Here is a 20,872-nt window from a genome sequence, read left to right on the forward strand (position 1 = left end):
ATCATCTATGTAACAAGAGTGTCAACCAGTAGAACGGGAAGGGGGAGGGACTGTGTAGAAGGGGTGGCCTGTGATACAGGAAACAAATACAGTCGGAGGGCGCCAAAGTCAGAAAAAGACTGAGACAAGTAAAGATGACGAGATAAATTACGGTACAGCCACACAATGGAATACTATGCAGCTGTTAGGGAAAACGAGGTCATGAAATTTACTTATAAATGGATGGACATGGACAATATCATGCTGAATGAAATTAATCAGAAGAGGGGCAGATATAAAATGACTGCACTCATTTGTGGGATATTAAAAAATTAGTGTAAGATTAATTTTCAAGGCCAGAATAAACAGAAGCCAGGAGGACTGGTAAATGGTTGGAAGGTTGCCACAAGTGTGTGGGGGAGACAGAGGGCAGTTAGGATAGAAAAGGACAATATATGATAATAACAATTAGAAATGATAACTCTGAACAATAGCTGAGTGTTGAAAGCAGATAAAGGGATATATGTAATAACCTTTCAGTATCTGTATTGCAAACCATAATGCCCAAAAGGAATGTGTGTGTGTGTGTGTGTGTGTGTGTGTGTGTGTGTGTGTGTGAGAGAGAGAGAGAGAGAGAGAGAGAGAGAGAGAGAGAGAGAGAGAGAGAGAGAGAGAGAGAGGAGAGAAAGTAGGGGAGAGTGAGTAGGAGGCAAACTGGGGACATTAGTGGTGGGAGATGAAAGGACAGGTGTTGGATATCATATGACTGAAACCCAATCATCATGAACGACTATTTAACTGTGTATATCACTATGGTACTAACCACTATACGACTTTGGGCTGGAGAGATAGCACAGCGGTAGGGCATTTGCCTTGCACTTTGCCATCCTGAGTTCGATTTCTCCGTCGCTCTCGGAGAGCCAGGCAAGCTACTGAGAATATCTCGCCTGCACGGCAGAGCCTGGCAAGTTACCCGTGGTGTATTCGATATGCCAAAAACAGTAACAACAAGTCTCACAATGGAGACGTTACTGGTGCCTGCTCAAGCAAATCAATGAGCAACGGGATGACAGTGATACAGTGACAGTGACAGTGACAGTGATCACTGTAGTTCAATTTTGGGAAAAAAAAGAAAAAGAAATGAAATATTGCTGTGCACAAAGGTACATTCTAGAAACTTTATCAGTGTAAAGTAAGTATGATTTAGAAAAGAAAAAAAGGAAAAGGTTCAGAAAAGTTGCCCTACACCACATGCGCCCCCAAAAACCACAGGGATGGCAAAGGTGGCCCCTGGTATCACAAGGCCCAAAGGCAAACCATTAGGCTCCCGACTCAGCGTCAAGATTCATTGAAAGTGAATGAATGAACTCCCTAACACCACTGCCAAAGCCCCTATAAAAATAAATACAACCACAAGGACAGAGCTCAGCACTCCCCTTATATCTGTAAGGCCCCACATTTGATCCCCAGCACCAAACACAAAAAAATGTACGCACTTTTTTTTTACACATAAAGTAAAAATATTCAAGCATAGCAATATCAGTTTCTGAGATTTTGCCACTCTGCCCCTCTTTTTTTAAATCACGAGAGTCACATATGGTTACACCATCATGATTATATCTTTAACAGAAGCAAACTCTGATGAACTACTTTATGTTTATACTCTCAGACTAAGAATCACACAAAATTTTCCTTCTAAAATGAATTCCTGAGAATTAAACATAAAAATGCAGGATGCAACTACTGGGACATACTTAAGACAAATATACTTAGACAAACATACTTAGCAGCTGGCCGTGGTTCAATCACAGGCACTGTATCTGGTCCTTGTTCAATCCCAGATAGTGGAGTTTTTAGCCAAGCACTATTAGGTACAGTTACTTCACTTGGTATTCAGGGCACTAACATCTTCGAGTTTTTATCCTACATAACTGGCACTTTCCTCTCTGTGGGCTTCTTTTCATTGTTCAATGCTTCCCTCATTGCTCTATGTTTAAACCCAGATCTTAGAATACTTCTAAGCTTCTACACTCATTCCCCAAGCAATTTCATTCAGTTTTAAGGTGCTACAGTGTCCTTTAAGCATTAATTCAAAAATCTTATCTCCATCCTACACATCTCACCTGTACTCTAGATATAGGTGCCCAATGCCACCTGCATGTCACCACTGGGATGCCCAATAGGTTAGTTAGCTCAAACTTCAAAATGTCAAACTCCATCTCTCACTACACATTTTCTCCCATGTCCACCCCACTTTCATTTTTTGGAAAAAAAAAAAAAGCTTTATTCTGCCTGTTACTCAGCTCCAAAATTTTTCTTAAAGGAGCAATTAATTTTTAATATTTTTAACTGACTCACAATGAGATACACAAAGTTGTTCGTGATTGGGTTTCATTCATATAGTGTTCCAACACCCATCCCTTCACCAGTGTACATTTCCCATCACCAATGTCCCCAGTTTTCCTCCTGCCCCACTCCCACCTCTATGGAAGATACTTTCTTTTCTCTCTCTCTCTCTCCCTCCCCCTCTCTCTCATGTACAATTATTTTTTCTAATCATTATATCAATTTATATTTATTAAATTGGTTGTTGCAGTTTTGCAATAATAGGGGTCATAAGTCTTGAAGCAGTACTTACACACGGGCTGGCTCAGAAGTGCACACTGTAGCCATACTGCTCATACATATTTTGACTGTATTACTTGCTGGGGTCACACAATTGGTTGCAATGTAGCTCTCTTAGTTGTGGCACCAGGGATCACCTAAGACAGTGCTGTGCCATGGGGATTATCACACTCAGGCCTGTGGGACAACAGCTAGGGGGGAATTCATAGGCCTTAGAAACCAGAGCTCTATAACCATACTAGCCCTTTGACCTTTTATTCCATCTGATTCATTAGCAAATTCTTCAAGCTCTACCTCCACAATATATAACACTTCTTGCTCTGAAGATCTCTTTCCTGAATCATAGCAAAGTCTATACAGTCTCTCTATTTTCACCCTTCCACCCTAATAAAGTTAGTTTTCCATATGTAGTTTGAAATGATTCCTTTTTTGTTGGAGTGTAGCTCTAAATATTTCAGGATAACATTGATTATCCTTCCTCCCTTGACACAGGGAGCTTAGGTTTAGACACTCCAGAGACACTCCCATTCCTTTGTTTATCTGTAAACTCTTCTCTGCACCCTCCTTCCCAACCAGTTAATCACCTTTTCTCTAATCAGATTCTGTTATCTTGTAAGATCAGATCCTTCTAAGGACTCTGAACTTGTATTATAAGTTATGTCTTTTGCATAGTTTAACTTAAAGCAATGTCCTTTCTGTATGGACACAGGAAGAGAGTTAATATTGTACTTATAACTTAGGAGTTGATTGACTCCAATAATATTTACTCTGGAGCATCTGCTTTCTCAACTCAGTTGCTCTTAGTTCCTAACACCCCCAAAACAAGGTCCCGACGAGGGATAGGATGGATCCAGGGTAAGTGGTGAGTTATGTGCTACCCTGGCATCGAAATGGGCCAGGCCAAAGCAACACAATACTGAACTATAAGTTGAGGGCATGATCATGGACAATGCTGTCATGATCCAAAAGTAACGATGAGATTAGGATCCTGCTGGGGTTAGGAAGATTAACCTGGCCTGAGGACTGTGGTCTGGAGATGTCCTCAGGAAAAACCAAACTTTATATCTCTTACTGTGCTCATACAGAATAACATTGTTAGAAATATTAGAAGTAGATTTACTGTAACTGTTTAAACAGATTACTAGCTCACACCCTGACACACCCTTGAGTGGATCTCCTTAGATGAGATTTTGTTAATCTCCTCAAGAAATGGTCTTACCCTTCTTTGTTGATTTGTTGATGTTAAACCCACCTTTGTGCCACCGCCCTATGTAATTTGCTATATAAACTAAGACTGTGGGGCAGAGGGGGCCCAGACTCAGGAGTAGCAGAGAGAGAGAACGAAATAAACTGGTCAAGCAACCAGTTTGGCCTTCTTCCTTCCTTCTGCCTCATCATCAACCTCCCCCGGGGTGGGGAAGCGGCGTGAGACTACCGAAGAACACGGCAGCAGGAGAGAGCAGGAGAGATAGAGCCCCGCTGGTCCCTTTTCTTCTTTGTGTTTTTACACACTTTTTGAAACAAAATTTTGGCTCTCTTCTCAAAACCCTCCCCATGCTCTCAACCCCATCTCTGATCAAGCTTCCAGTAAAAGTCCCAATGAATGGGCTTTCCTGTAATTTTGATTTCCTGTAATTCTCCTTGCTCATTCTTAGGCATTCACACTTGCCTTCATTATAGTGATAAAACTAGATTTTTGCATAAACACCACACCCCCAGATGCAACACAAATAACTCTCTCATTTCATTCATGTGCTTATTCAAATGACTCCTCACCAGAAGTCTTCCTCTCTAGAATTAGGTCCTTGATTCTTCTATTATGCCCAAGATAATTTACTATTTATCACATGCCATGAAATATTTTTCTATAATGTTCTAAGTGCCGCATAATAAGAAATGAATTCCACGGAGGTGGAACTCTGTTTCACTCAATGCAGTAACCACAAAACCTGAAATGATGGCTGGACACATATTGGATATCAACGAATGTCTGCATAATGTCTTGATGGAAGGATAACAGGAAGGAGAAAAAGGGAGGCCAAAGCTGCCACACCCAAAAAGACAACAGGGTCGGAGCAATAGTCCAGGAGAATCAGAAGAAGATTGCCTCACACATGCCCAACCCGGGTTAGATTCCCAGCATCCCATATGGCTCCCCAAGCACCACTAGGAGTAATTCCTGAGTGCAGAGCCCCAGGAGTAAGCTCTGAGCATCGCTGGGTATGACCCCAAAGAGTCAAAAATCAAACAAACAAAACAAAACTGGCAGCACATTAATATGCCTAGATCTCTCTATATATGTTTATATACATATGTTCATTTTTTTTCAATATTACACTTCTACATTTTTGCAAGTATTCAAGATATTTTTCACAGTTATTTGCTTAGTAACTGTCCTTAAAGGACAAAATGTTTGTACAACTAGCATAGTTCTTTTTTGCTTATTTTGGCTTGGGGGCTCCACCCAGCTGTGTTCAGGACTTGCTGCCAGGCTCTCTGCTGAGGGATCACTCCTGGTGAGGCTACAGGGACCAAGAGGTACTGGGGATTGAACCCTGACAGGCTACAAGCAAGGCAAGCACCCTTCCCACTGTACTATCTTCGACAGCTAACTTTATGTTAAAGTTCTTAAACATAAAAGGAATCACAATCTAATATTTACTCATTCCGCTTATGACACCATTCTTCTCAAAGAACACAAGCACTAACACGTGCAGAAATTTAGCTCTAGAACTAATAACTGAGTAAGCATTTTCCAAATCTCAAGCTAATAAAGCAGGAAAGAGGGAAAAGATTAACATAAAAACTGATTACTAAAAATCCTATAGCAGGAGAAAGTTTAAATGAAAAGTCATAGTACAAGAATGCAGGAACAGCTTTCACTCGCTTGACTAACTTTCCTTAACCAGTACTGCTTATGCTACAAGCTAGCCATCAGGCTGGGCACACCTGAAATGAAAAAGAAAACCTTGGTCTTGTGAAACTCAAAGTCTAATGGGAAAAACAAACCAATGAAACAAGCTATCCCATTGTAAAAGAGTCATTAAATAATGTTATGGGAGCACAGCAGGCATATCTAGCCTTGCAAGAAAGGAGGTCAAGACAAAGAAGCAACTTCTTTTTTTTTTTTTTGAAAAACCTTTTTTTATGGTTTTTTTATTTATTTTTTATTAGTGAATCACCGTGAGGTACAGGTACAAACTTACAAACTTTCATGTTTGAATTTCAGTCATACAATGATAGTTTACCCATTCCTCCACAAGTTCCCATTCTCCTCCACCAATGTTCTTGTAGGATATCATTGGTTTGTCCTTTCTCCCTTGCCACAAAGAGTTTAGGCATATCTGGTAATAATCTCTAAACAATTCTAGACTACTCTGGTATGTCCTGCTCCCCTTGCCACTAGGAGCTTAGGTATATCAGTAACACCCATCAAGGTGCTCCTGAGCCACTCCCAGTCCTTTGTCTATCCATAATCACTTCTATGCTCCCTTCCCCAACCAGTTAATAAGCTCTTCCCCTAATCAGACTCTTAATTTGTAAGGTCAGACCTTGCTAGGACAGAAAACTTGTGTTGTAAGTTAATATTGCCTTTCTCCTCTCTTATGTCTTTTGAATAGTTTACTTTAAAACAATGTCCTTTTTGTATGGACAAAGAAAGACATTTATTAATATGCTTTCATAACATGGGATTTAATTGGCTTCAAATATTATTCACTCCAGGGCATCTGCTTTCTCAACTTAATCCCCAGCTACCCTTACTTCCTAGCACCCCCAAAAGCAGGGTCCCGACGAGGGACAGGATGGATCCAGGGCAAGCGGTGAGTTATGTGCTACCCTGGCATCGAGATGGGCCTGGCCAAAGTGCCTAATGCTTAACTACATGTTAACAGCTTGGTCATGGACATGTCATGTCATGTCATGATCCAAAAACAAGACTAGGACCCTGCTAGAGATAGGAAAGACTAATCTGGCCTGAGCACTGTAGTCTGAGATCGAGATGACCCCAGGAGAGCAATTCTATAAGCTTAATGCATCTCTTGCTATGTCCATACAAAATGATTAATATTATGAATGCTTATATATTAGTTGGGGCTGGAGCAATAGCACAGCGGTTGGGCGTTCGCCTTTCACGTGTCCAACCCGAGTTCGATTCCTCCACCCCTCTAGGAGAACCCGGCAAGCTACCGAGAGTATGGAACCCGTGCAGCAGAGCCTGGCAAGCTACCCGGGCGTATTGGATATATGCCAAAATCAGTCTCAATGAGAGACATTACTAGTGCCCGCTCAAACAAATAGATGAGCAACGGGATGACAGTGATGTGATATATTAGTTGGACAAGGAAAGAAGAAACACACCCATGGGATTCCGCCCTTGGACTGGTGTCCTGCTGAAAGAAAATCTGTCCTAGAAGAAGCATCCCCTGAGGGAAAGAACTTTACCCCTATTGATTGTGACCACACCTATGTGTAAGCCCCAACCCCTCATGCTAGGGGATTTAACTAGGCTGTGAGAGTGGGTTGGAGGCCAGGCCCGGTGGGTCCCAGTGCCAGATCTAGAGAAGCTAGATAGAGATCCAGATCCAGAGGAGAAGGCGTATGAAGTAGCATGGGGGGAGGAAGAAGCAGGAGGAGAAGCAGAGGAGAATGGAGATGGGAACGGAATAAAGCGCAACTGAGACCAACCAGCTTGGCTCCATTCCTTCCTTCACCTGCCTCATCATCACCATCAACCTCCCCGGGGTGGGGGAAGCGGCTGGAGACTACCAAATGTAGGTGCAGGAGAGCTAGAGCGCCGCTGCCCTGTGCCCTGTGCCCAGTGCAGTGAGGTGCTCCCCGCCTAGCCCCTTTCTTTTTTGTGTTTTTACATAGTTCCCAACATCCCTCCCACCACCCACATCCCATCCCACATCACCCCACCCCGCTTCTGCGGCAGGGAGGTTTTGTTCTCCTTTTGGGTGTTGTAGTTTGCAATAGAGGTATTGAGTGGCTATCATATTTGGTCTATAGTCTACTTTCAGCACACATCTTGGATATATACTGTATTTCAAGAATGAAGAACTAGCCAGGTAGAGAGCACATATTCTAGCAGAGAGATAAGGAAATTTCAAATTAAAACTGAAAACACAAGTGGAGGAGAGTGGTCAAGAAGCAATGTTGACAGACACAGAGCCAGACAGAAGGGTAGAAGCCAGGTCATGAAGGCCCTTGTAAGTCACATTTAGAAATTAAAAGAAATCAGGGGCCTGAGCCATAGTAAAACAGATAGGGTGTTTGTCTTGCCCATGGTCGACCAGGGTTCCATCCCTGGCATTCCATATGGTTCCTGAAGCTCCACCAGGAATAACCCCAGACACAGAGCCAGGAGTAAGCCCCGAGTACTACTGGTGCTGCCCTATCTATCCCAGCACACACATACACACACATACACACACACACACACACACACACACAAAAAAAAAAAAAAATATATATATATATATATATATATGTAATCTTTAAAACAAGACCTGGTTACATAAAGATTACCACAACTTCAGTGAAGGAAATGGCCCACAGGGAGACACGATCACCGTGTAGATTAAGGATAAGAATACAGGTTCCAGGAACTGAATTAATGGATGTGAAATCAGAGTCAAAACAAACCTATGATCTACTCTGATTATTTGTTCACTAATTAAACAAAGATTTTTTTTTGAGTGGGGTGGGAGTAAAGGAAGGAAAATATTAAGAGTTTATCTCACAACAAATTTGAGATGTCTGTACAATATTTGAAAGAAAGTAGTGAATAGGGTGTGTTCTGTGTCCTGAAGGTGTGGAATCCAACAGAATTTTTATTCCTTAAGAACACCATGGAAAATGGTTAAATATTTCCCAAGGATTCCTGTGTAAACTTAGGAAACAAGCAAAAGGCCGGGAAACAGAAGTCTTGAAGATAATCAGATGGAAACATTCGATAAAGGAGACTTTGAACACAGTTAAGAAGCAAAGAAATTTAAAAAAAAATGCTCAGGAAAAATCAGACATGCGGTGTCACTTCGAGAAAGTAAAAAAGTTTTCTTAAAAGACAAATTATCACACTAGTAAACAAAAGATTTCCTCTCAGAATGAAATATATTTTATCAAATTCATATGCTACGTTTCTTAGCTACACACAACTGATAAACTTGCTTAATCACTGACATATTGTTTCATAGTGACCAAACAAGTCTTAAATACTGGAAGAATATTAGCAAATACCTCCTTGACTACTCCAAAATTACAGGACAAATTACCTCCTTCTTTTAAAAAAAGCTCTGGTTTTATAGAACAGATTTTACCATTATTAAGAGACTCCTGGATTCATGTTACTTAATACAGAATTCCTGCAACAAGAACTAGATGCACTGTTATGAGTGGAAGTGGTTGTGATTTTCACAAGACAGAGAAATAGTACAGGAGTTTAGGCATTTATGTTGTATGTAGCCAACCCTTTTTGATCCCGGGCATCGCTCCAAATTCCACTGTAATTTTTCAAGCTAATTCAAACATTTGAGAATGAATAAAATTCCTAAGAATTCTCTTTAAACCTCTATGAAGAATGAATCACAGAAGTGAAAAACTATTAGAAAAATACTCCAAAAGTAGCACTGTCGTCCCGTTGTTCATCGAATTACTCAGCGGGCACCAGTAACGTCTCCATTGTGAGACTTGATGTTACTTTATTTGGCATATCCAATACTCCAGGGGTAGCTTGCCAGGCTCAGCCGTGTGGGCGGGATACTCTCGGCAGCTTGCTAGGGTCTCTGAGAGGGGCAGAGGAATCAAACCCAGATCAGCCACATGCAAGGCAAACGCCCTACCCACTGTTCTATCACTCCAGACTCCAAAAGTAATAACAGAAAATGGGAACCCCCAATAGTTAATCTATTCAAACAAAAAGGTACAACTTCATAGCACTGTAGCACTGTCATCCTGTTGTTCAGCAATTTGCTCAAGTGGGCACCAGTAACGTCTCCATTATGAGACTTGTTGCTACTATTTTTGGCATATCAAATATACCTCGGGTAGCTTGCCAGGCTCCACCGTGCGGGCAGGATATTCTCAGTAGCTTGCCTGGCTCTCAGAGAGGGACGGAGGAATCGAGACCAAAATAAATAAGTCACTGAATATGTTTGGGTAGTCCTAGTCAACAACAGTTAATGATACCAATTATACATTTGAAATTTACTAAAGTATAACCTAATAGTTCCCATAAGAAAAATCATAACTAGATACAGAGACAGATATTAACTAAAGGTAATCACCAATTTATACAGATATTAAACCATTATGGTGTATACCTGAACTAGTACAATGCTATAGGTAAATAAACAAATTTTTAAATAACAACAATGAAGCTGATGATATAATAAAAAAAAGACAAAAATAAATGAACTCAAAAATTAATTTGGGTTTGATAGCAGAAAATCAGTTACCTTCTTTCCTGGTCAACAAAACTAACAGGGATTACATAAAATGTTATGTCCCTTTCAGCTAAAATAATCTGATTAAATTCGAATACTCTGACATGGATAAAATCCATTAACTCTGAAAAACAGTTTCAGAAATAAATTAAAATAACATATATGACAGGAGTGGGAGGGAAAATAATTTGGGTAGGAAGGTTGCTTTGCACATGGTTGACCCAAATTCAATTCCCAGCACCCCATATGTTTTCCCACATCCCCCCAAGACTGAGCACAGAGCCAGGAGTAAGTCCTGTCACTACCAGGTGTGATCCCGAAACAAAACAAGATAATCTGTAAGACAGATGTTCAAAACAGCAGAATAGACTTACAGACTTATTTATCTACAAGCATTAAGGAGTATCTTAAATGAGATGGTACAATTACATAAATATACATGATATATAAAACCTGTCCTCAATATGTTAAGCATTATACTAAGTAAAATATATAAGTACAAAAATACCCCGAGCAGAGCTCCCGTGGCCAAAGACCTCCGGAGCTTAGCCACAGCCATGCTCAAGACCCTTCTCCACACGTTCGGACAAGCCTCACGCATGAAGGTACCAGCAGAAGAACCCAGGTGTGTGGGACCCGGGGCTGAGACTTCCAAGCCTGCTCGGATCAGGACTGGCCTCTACCCATTTTCCAGTAGCTAGGCGGTCACACCCAGGGACTGCCCCCGGTGCCGTATAATCCCACCAATGGCCAACATCCAGAGACTATAAAACCAAGCTCCCTGAAGACATCTTATAGCCTACTTCTCCCTCTGGGAGAACCTGGCAAGCTACCGAGAGTTTCCTGCCCACATTGGAGAGCCTTGCAAACTCCCCATGGTGTATTCGTATGCCAAAACCAGTAACAATGATGGGTCTCATTCCCCTGACCCTGAAAGAGCCTTCAATGTGGCATCCTTGGGAAGAAGTTAAAAGAGGCTTCTAAAATCTCAGGACTAGGATGAATAGAGACATTACTGATACCACTCGAGAAATTCAACAATCAACGGGATGATGGGGATGATGGGGATGATGATGATGATGATGATGATGATGATGATGATGATGATGATGATGAAGAAAATATATAAGATCCAGTCTCTACTATTTCTTCTCTTTTTTTTTTCCCTTGGTTTTCAGTTTGGGGACCATTCTAGAGGTAAGAAGGGCTACTCTTAACTCACTGCTGAGGGTAGCTCTGGTCAGTGTTGGGGCCAAGGCTCAAAACAGGGTCTCCTAAATGCAAAGCATTTAGGCAATGCCTTTTCAACTAACTCCATTATCCCAATCTCCACGTGTAAAAACTTTATAGTATAAAAAAACTTTATAGTATAGTATCAGAGGAAAATGCCTACATTCTGATGAGTACCAAATATGTATTAGACACCTTACTGCTGTCCTTGGTAATCACATAACTTTTTCTCCTAGAAATATCTGCACTGGCTAAGACTTCTGTTTCACGTTAGCCATGTCTGAAAGTGAAAAACTGTGCCACTTTATAGAAAGACATATTTTTGTACTGAAAGGGTTTATGCTAGTTACCTTGCATTGGCAGGTGCTATGTATGGGTCAGTAACTCTACTTCAGTAAGTGCATGTTCCTGAATAGGTTCCATGCACAGAACCCTTAAGAATTACAAGCATTAACGCATATTATGTAAAGACTAGAAAATATAAATTTTTTACAAGGTAGAAACTGACTCCAAGTGTCAATAATACTGAAGCCAACTTTGGAAAAAGAAAACCATACTCTTTACTGGCAATGTGTATTTACTAGAATATACACCATTTTGTTGACCAAAGACAAAATCAAATCATCTTGTTCAGTAAAATGATCTGCTTGTTTCAATGTAATTAACTGAAGCATATACTGACAACAAGGCCAGCAATGTTGTTCAGCAGCAGAACATACATTTCACATGTAGGAGACCCTGAGTTCAATTACTACACCATAAATAAACAAAGAAATCACTGGCAATAACTTATTCTTGCCAAAAACCTTCCTTTGGTCAATTACAGACTACGAAATGAAGAGGCATCCTAGTCAGGATTCTCTTAAAATGATACGGAGGCATAGAAAGTCAAATTCCTCACTCTATTTCCTAGGCCTGGCAGCGTCTGGCATATATGAAGAAATGAGTGAAAAGAAAGCTATTCACCAGGGATCACTTAAGACTAAGCCAAGAAAAAATAAGTCACTCAAATAAGACTCTTTCATCTGAGCTTAACAGGCGTCTCTAAGGAGTATTGCTCTCACGCAAGGCTATTATTATAACTATCACTAGTAACGAAACATAAATGGACATTCCAGAATAGAATCGAGTTGAATTCCCAACTTTCTGTAAATATTTTTACAATCATATTGATATTTTCAATCTGTGAAACATGGAACCTGATTATGATGATATCAGCTTTTCAAAATAATCTTACTTAGGGAAAAAAGAAAAAAATGGATGACCAGTTTGAATTTCACACGGGATGCCATTCAGACCAAACTTTCTGCTACTCCAAAAAACACACTCTTTTTTTTTTTAATCAAACACAATGCATTCAAGAAACAAAGATAAGCCTATTTAAAACATGTGCCCCCTTCCCCACACCCCAGCTCCCCAGCGCACACACTATTCCTTATCTGCGAGTGCCACTCTGGTTTCGATGGCCACATTCAGCCTCGATTGCCAGTTAGCACAGTCAATACCAGAGCTGTTGACTTTGGGATAAAGAAGTTTTAAAAATAAATAAATAAATAACTGGGTAGCGGTGATTTCGCTACCCCGTCCCCCGAGAAGAAAACGAAAAGTGACTGGGGATGATCTGTGGCGGCATGACTAATAAAAATCAAATGACCAGAGCAGAAAAGAAAAAAAAAAAAATCAACCCCGGGTGCTGAGCCCCGCTGGGGCTTGAGAGCTGGGCCGTGCGTGACCTGGTACTTTTCGCGATCCTGGCGCCCCCCCCCGCCCCCCTCGCCCCCGCCACCACATTCCCAGGGAGCGCCCCGTGCAGCCCCAGCTCCAAGTGGAGGCCGGGACAGCGCTGACAGCTCGGAGCGCGCGTCGGGAGCGGAAGTTGTCGCCCATTCGAGGGGCTCCCGGAACCGCGCCCCCCACCCCCCGGCGTCCCCGCAGTCCCCGCCTCCCGCCCCGCCGCGCCCCTCCGCGTCCCCGCGCCCCTCCTCACCTCTCTCTCGCCGGGTGCCCTGCCGCCGACTCGCTGCCGCCCTCCCTCCTCCCCGCTGAGGATCCCGACTCCGCGCGCCGCGTGTTGTGTGTGTGTGTGTGTGGTGGGGGGGGGAGGGAGGGTCGAGGTGGGGGAGCCGGAGGCGGGACTGAGGATGCCCCGCGGGCAGCTGCACCGCCGGGCTGCCGGGGGTGGGGGGTGAAGCGGGGGAATCCCTCCCAAGTCACGGGCCCGGCGCGCCCAGGCCGCCGGACAGACCCACGGACCCGGCCGGGAGGAGGAGGAGGGACGGGGCGGAGCAGTCGCGGGCCTACACGTCACCCGCCAGCCGCGGCGCCAACGTCGGCACGTCGGCTCCCCCCCTCCCACTTCACCTCTCCCTCCTCCCGCCCGCCGGTCGCTCGCGTGCGCGCGCCGCCGCCCCGCCCCCTGGGGGAGGGAGGGGGTGGAGCGGGGCAGAGTCCGCGGTGGGAGCGCGGCCCCGGGCGGAGCGCGCCTGCAGCCGGGAGCGCGGCCCCGGGAAGGCGGCGGGCGCGGGACGCTCACGCTTCCACCGACGCCGGCCTGCGGCTCCTGCCCGGGCTAGCGGCTCTCCCGGCTGCTCTTGTAGGTCGCTTGTGCCGCCTCCCCCCTCCTCCATCACTTGCGGGAAGGAAGAGCTTCTCTCTAGAGATGAAGAGCTGCGGGGTGTGGACGGACAAACGGGGCAGTTGCCTGCCGCCGTCCGCCCAGCGTGGACACTTCGATGTGATGTTCCCTGCTCTTCTACCTGCCTCCTTCAGTGTCCAGGGTGGAGCACTGAAGGTGGAGTTCTCTCGAAGGCATCGGAGCTACTTTGGTGCTTTGGGTCGGTCTACTGCCAATGGGCAGACCTGGGCTCAGTTGCAAGGACTGAGAGCCCTTCTTAAAAAGAATGGGGTAACCGAAAAGTGGCATTGCTGGATCATTTAGAAGCTCAGTTCTCTATTCTTTTGAGAAATGGCCATGCCATTGTAGTATAGAAGCCCAACGAGGAGACTTTTCCTCCAAACAGTGGAAGAGCACCGTGTGGTATAGGCAAAGATCCTCTAAGTTAAAAATGTGTTTGGGGCGCCAGAGCCATAGTACTGTGGGGAGGGCATCTGCCTTGCATGCAACCTACCTGGGTTGGATCCCGGCATCTCATATGGTCCCCGAGCACTGCCAGGAGTAATTCCTGAGTGCAGAGCCAGGAGTAACCCCTGTACATCGCTGGGTATGACCCAAAGTAAATAAATAATTTTTTTTAAATGTGTTGGGACCCTCACTTTTCACTTCTGCCCCCATCCTCACTCCCCTAGGAAGATAATGTGTCTTGACTCTTGGAACGTGTTAACAAGTGACAGCCAGTGTGATGCAATACCACGCCTGTCATGCCCCATGAAGTCCTCTAGTGCATCAGAATTATTTCAGATAAAAAACAAAATGACGGGGGCTGGAACAATAGCACAGCGGGTAGGGCGTTTGCCTTGCACGCGACTGAGCGGGGTTCGATTCCCAGCATCCCATATGCCCCCCCCCCCCCCCCCCCCCGCACCGCCAGGAGTAATTCCTGAGTGCATGAGCCAGGAGTAACCCCTGTGCATCAGCGGGTGTGACCCCCACCCAAAAAAAAAAAAAACACAAAACAACAAAAAGATCAAAATGAGGACGGAAGCACTTGCCTTGCACTCATTTGATCTCCAGCACTACATAGTAGTACTTTGTACCCCTCTAGGAGTGAGGAGCCAGAAGTAAGTCCTGAGCACCACTGGTGTGAACCATAAAATCAAAAGAACAAAAATCATGAGAGTTCAAAAGCATGACATGAAGAAACACCATCAAGTTCTATAAACTCCAAATATGCAGGCTCATTATGTGACCTACATTTGTTTCATGTTGTCCCAAGAGATGCAGACTTGAGAGAGAAACATTGAGAAAAGAATGCTCCTCAAGCATGAACAAAAGAAATCTGCCTTAGGATAGATAAATCCATGCCTTCACCACTGGATTTAAGATGATATAGATTCTGAAGTTTTAGCAGGGATTAATTGCAAGGGGGCCCTTATATAAAGAGAATTTCTTGATACTTTTATTAACTTTATTTTCAAATTATTGAAATTTAACGAGCATTACAAAAAATTTACAAGATAGCTTCTGAGGGAAAACCAATGTATGAAAAAGTAAATAATTCAAGGAGGCGACCTGGTGATTAGTGGTAGCAGCAGTGGGACTAGAAATTTGAATGGCAGGTTTTATCAAAGTTCAATGACTTATAAAAGGATATTGAAAATACTTTGCCTAAAATTCTCCTGGCCAATAGATTAACCACAGACAAATGTATTGGCTTCCAAAATGTGACCAATTCCCAGTATGTTGGAGGGTGGTGGAGGGATGAGCATAGCTATCTTCCAAATTGAAACACGTAGTAACTAATATATATATACACCAGATCTTTAATATTTAATACAAAAAACATATGTAAAGCACAATTCTATACTGACTACATACAGCTCTAGCAATATTCTGTATAAGGTTGATATATTAAAATTAATTTCACCTTATTTTTATATACCTAGTAAGGAATTTTAATTGAATAGTTGTATCATATTATTTCTATTAGATACTTGTGGCCTAGGAAAACATGTGTTCTATTGTACTCTCTTGTCTTCTCTGTATTCTGAAGGGTTTTCCAAATGCTAATGAAAAGATAATTTGATAATGATTCATAGTGAAGAGAAGTGACTATCTAGAAAATATGTCATGGGCAAAGTTAAGCAAGCAGGACTACAGCTACATTCTATAAGCTGCATTCTATTCTGTCTACAAAGGAAGGTCCTTACTGGAAGGAAAGGAAACAGTAATAAATGAGTATTAGCCTGCACAATATTTAATACAAGCAATTCAATTTTGAATTCAAGTAATTAATACTCTAGTCAATTGGAATCTGGTATTTATAAAGTAGGATTAAAAGTTAATCCTATTTGGTGGCAGAGCAATTGTATGGTGGGTAGGGCTCTTGCCTTGCATGTGGCTGATCTGGGTTTGATCCCTGACACCCCATATGGTCCTCTAAGCCCACCAGGAGTGATCCCTGATTCATTGCAAGGGATTGGCACAGAGTCAGGAGTAAGCCCTGAGCACCTCATATCCAAAACAAAAAATTATTATGGGGTGGCTGAAGAGATTGCAGCTTGCCTTACACACAGTTGACCCAGGATTCAATCCTGGATACCTCTTATGCACCTCCATATGACCTCTCAAACCCTGCCAGTAGTGATCCCTGGGCACAGAGCCATGAGTAAGCCCTGAGCATTGCTGGGTCTAGCCCCAAAACACATACACATTCACGTACATATATATGTAAAAATTAATGAACTGTTTAGAAATCAATGAAAATTAATTGTACTACTTATAACAACAAAAATATTAAGTAGATCAATTTAAATAAATTATAGTGTCTCTAAAGTGGATTAAAGTATGACCTAGGACCAGAGAGATAGTGCACAGGAGAAAGTGCTGACCTGGCATATAACCAATCCAGATTCAATCCCAAGTACCACATATAGTTTCTGGAGCCCCAGCAGTAACTGTTCCTGAGCACAGGGCCCAGCACCATGTGTGAACCAAAAGCAAAACCAACAAGAATTCCATGAATCTCATTGCATGATATGGGAAACATAGCCAAGATGTACAATGGAATAAAATAGTTTAAGCAAAATGCACCTAATATAAACCATAATATACACCATATATGTAAAGTTATGTGTAACGAATTATAAAATTATGACATGTATGTGACTATTTGACTAAGGGTATCATAATTATCTCAAAATCTCAAAATTATCTCAAAACTAGGAAGTGTTTCCAGTATATTTTTAGAGGCTTGACAAGCTATGTTTTTGGCTCTGTTAATCTCTATGTTCAATCATAGCATCCTTAGACATACATTTTCAGCCTTGTCACCTCATATGTTGTCAGAACTGACAAGCTCAAGATTAATTTCCAACCGATTAGTCTGTCAGTGTCTCCTTCAATATGCACTAAAAACCACAGAGGTCCAATTTCACTGCCTCTTAAGGGACCAATCAAAAGATAGATGAGGGACCAGAGAGATAGTACAGGGGTTAAAGCTCTTGCCTTGCATGCAGTTAAACCTGATTTGAATCCCCAGTACCAGATATGGCCCCGCAAGCACTGCCAGGCATGATTTCTGAGCCAAGAGTAAGAGCCAGGAATAAGACTAAGACTTGAACATTGCCAGCATGGGCCAAAAACCAAATAAGTGAATGAATAAATAAAGTTAAACAAAGGACAAATGACGTAAGGAATAGATAAAGCACTTTATTAGCAACAAGCTGGCAGTTTGGAAGATGGTTTACATGTGTCTTAAAGAACCATCTGTCTACACAGTCATAAAAAGCAGTCCACATAGAGACCAGAGCTATAGTACAGCAGGTCAAGAGGGGCACTTGCTTTGAACATGGCAGACTCAATTCAATCCCTGACACCACATATGGTCTCCTGACCCCCTCCAGGAGTGATGGCTAAGCACAGAGCCAGGATTAAGAACACTGACATCACCAGGTATGGCCTGCACACCACCACCCCAAAATAGAACATCGGATAAAAGAACAGAAAACTGTTTACACACACACACACACACACACACACACACACACACATATGTTTGGGTAGCACACACAGTGGTATTCCTGGCTCTGTGCTTGAGTGACCCATGGCATTATTCAGGGTACCATATGTGGTACCTAATCAAACTAGTGTTCATAAAAGAGAGTGATCTAGGCAGGTAGATAGGAAAAGGCCCTTGGCAATGAAACAGATTAACAAAGTCTCTGGGAAGGAGAATCCTGGGACTGACCCACCTTGTGGATACAGAAAGCAGACCCTGAGGAGATTGAACCCTCCCATGAAGTTCCTCGAATTCCCTCAACCTCTCCCTTAATCTGATTAAAATGTGATCCAGCCTAAACCACTCCCAACCTCCCTGGTAACCTCCTTAGCAATGGACTTTTACCTGGGAAGAAGCCCCACTGTGGGGGCAGGTTGAAGAAACCCTATAAAGGCCACCTTGAACAAAGGAAGCGCGTGCACATATGCTGCCTGAGCCCATGTGCTGCTTGTGTCCACCTGGCCGAGCACATGTGGTGCCTGAGCACATGTGTCGCCCACATCTCCCCCGTTGAGATGTGTACTTTCATGCTTTCGTGTCCAGTGCTAGGATGTGTGTAGAGCTCTCTCCATCCTCAGAGGAACCTGCTTTCTTTCTTGAGCGTGTTACTCCTGCTGTTTTTTCTTTTCCACTTATTCCTTCCTCCTTCCCTAAAACCTTCTAAAATAAAATCTGTTACTTCACTGCTTGTCTATTCCTGAAATTCTTTACTGCAAGCAAGACAAGAACCCAGTAACTCTGGGTCCTGGGTGGCAGAGGCAGCTGGGGAGAAAGTGACCATCTTTCTCCTCCCCACTTCACGAAAGTCACCCATGGGGGCCCACCGACATCATTTTGGCGAGCCAGCCAGGAGAGCAGTGAAGAAATCCACGAGGAAGGAGGTAATCTGTGGAAAATCTGCTGTGGAGGTATGCTCCCTTGGAAATCTCTAGGGGGTATAGGGGAGGGATGTGATAACCTCTGTGTGGAGAGCCTCCATGGGACCATGCTTTGTAGCGTTCTTTGTAATCAACACCTGTGTGCTTCGAAAACAACTCCTAATAAGGAAACAGGATGTCTTGCCACGCCCATAAGCTGTGGCTAACCTATCAGCTGCAGACACTTGGGCGTAAGGAGGCAGCGAGGGGTAGATAAGGAGGGAAGCTGCCTAGCTAGGTAGGGGATTCCTCCTCGTTCGTCCCTCGTTCCTCTTTCCCGAGAAGGTCTCTTAATAAATCGCTACCAGAAGAATCTCCGGGTTGCGTGTTTTCTTACACCTCTGTGTGAATGTGTGTGTGTATAAGCACCCTGATAGGTCCTCCTATCGGGTGTGATTTTTTTTTTAATTTTTATGTTATCACCATGTGGAAAGTTACAAAGGTCTCAGGTTTATGTCTCAGTTATACAATATTCAAACACCATCTCTTCACCAGTGCCCATATTCCACCACCAATATATTCCACCCCAATATATCCCCACCCCTGACCCCCAACTGTATAACTGATGACTTTCACTTCATTTTCTCTTTACCTTGATTACGTTCCATATTTCAACACAAAACTCACTATTGTTGGAGTTTCCCCCCAAGAAAGACAGCCCTACTAAGGAAGCATTTGATAATTAGTTTTCCATTAAAAGATTGTATGTTTTCAGTTTTTAGAAAAGGTCACCCTTGGAGGTATGCTTCCTCCATGGGTGACCTTTTCTAATACAAACGCGGCCGCGCGGTTCGGATGTGTCCCAGTCCCTCATCCCGGAGCCGTGTAAGTTGCTGCTCAGTGTCACCAGGGCTCCATCTGGAGAAGGTGTGGTGGCTGCACCTCCTCAGTCTGGATCCCCAGTGTTGTTGGCCCCGTCTCGGGTCCGGAGCATTCTCCAGCCGTGTTGCTCACCAGAACGCCTGGCTTCTTCTCTGTTGAATGTGGCAAGATGGCGCCGAGGGTGGGTCAAGGGCGTGACTTCTGGCGGCCGGGGCCACTGGAGGCTAGGCTGGCACCGTATCGGGAGTGGTTTTGTAGTTCCCAAGCAGGTCCTTTTTATTTTTTTCATTTTTATTTATTTATTTATCATTGAGTCACCATGAGATACACAGTTACAAATATGTTCATGATTGGGTTTCAATTGTAAAATATTCCAACACCAGTTCCTTCACCAGTATGCATTTCTCACCAACAATGATGCCAGTTTCCCTCCCTCCCCACCTTCCCCAGGCCACTTATTTTTTTTTAATTATTTATTTTTATTTATTTATTTATTTTTTTTGTTTTAAAAAACAAACTCATTTTGGTTAATGAGTCACCGTGAGGGTGCAATTACAGAGTTTCGTGCCTGTGTTACAGTTATACAATACTCGAGTACCCATCCCTCCACCAGTGCCCATTCTCCTCCATCGATAGCCCCAGGGTCCCTCCACCCCCCCACCCCGTGCTGTCTCCCCCGACCCCCCGGCCCCGTGACAGGGAACTCCTTATTGTTCTCTCTCTCCATTTGGGTGTTATGGTTTGAATGGAGATACTGGGTGGCTATCGTGTTCAATCTATAGTCTGCTTTCAACCCGCCTCTCCCATCTTGAGTGGGTCCTCCACTACACTTTAGTTGGTGTTCCCTTCTCTATCTGAGCTGCCCTCTCCCCCAGCATGTGACGTCAGCTTCCAAGCCATGGAGCAGGCCTCCTGGTACTTATTGCTACTATTCTTGGGTGTTAGTCTCCCATTCTGTTTTATATTCTGCAAATGAGTGCAATTTTTCTGTGTCTGTCTCTTTCTTTCTGACTCATTTCACTTAGCATGATACTTTCCATGTTGATCCACTTATATGCAAAGTTCATGACTTCATCCTTTCTGACAAGCTGCATAGTATTCCATTGTGTAGATGTACCAAAGTTCCTTTTTTTTAATTTTTTTAAGTTATTCTTTTATTGAATCGCCATGTGGAAAG

At 43.3% G+C, this 20,872-nt stretch overlaps 1 protein-coding gene across 1 annotated transcript in view; it reads right to left on the bottom strand.

Moving 5' to 3' along the window:
- ASCC3 (activating signal cointegrator 1 complex subunit 3) overlaps window positions 1-13,629 on the bottom strand; it is a 332,257-nt gene extending 318,628 nt beyond the window's left edge. Inside the window, exon 1 of the mRNA XM_055136146.1 lies at window positions 13,267-13,629. The gene's annotated coding sequence lies outside the window, so the exon portion shown is untranslated. The remainder of the gene's footprint in view (window positions 1-13,266) is intronic.
- Between the last annotated feature and the right edge of the window lie 7,243 nt (window positions 13,630-20,872).

The sequence above is a fragment of the Sorex araneus genome, chromosome 4 (assembly GCF_027595985.1).
Source record: "Sorex araneus isolate mSorAra2 chromosome 4, mSorAra2.pri, whole genome shotgun sequence".
Classification (NCBI taxonomy): domain Eukaryota; kingdom Metazoa; phylum Chordata; class Mammalia; order Eulipotyphla; family Soricidae; genus Sorex; species Sorex araneus.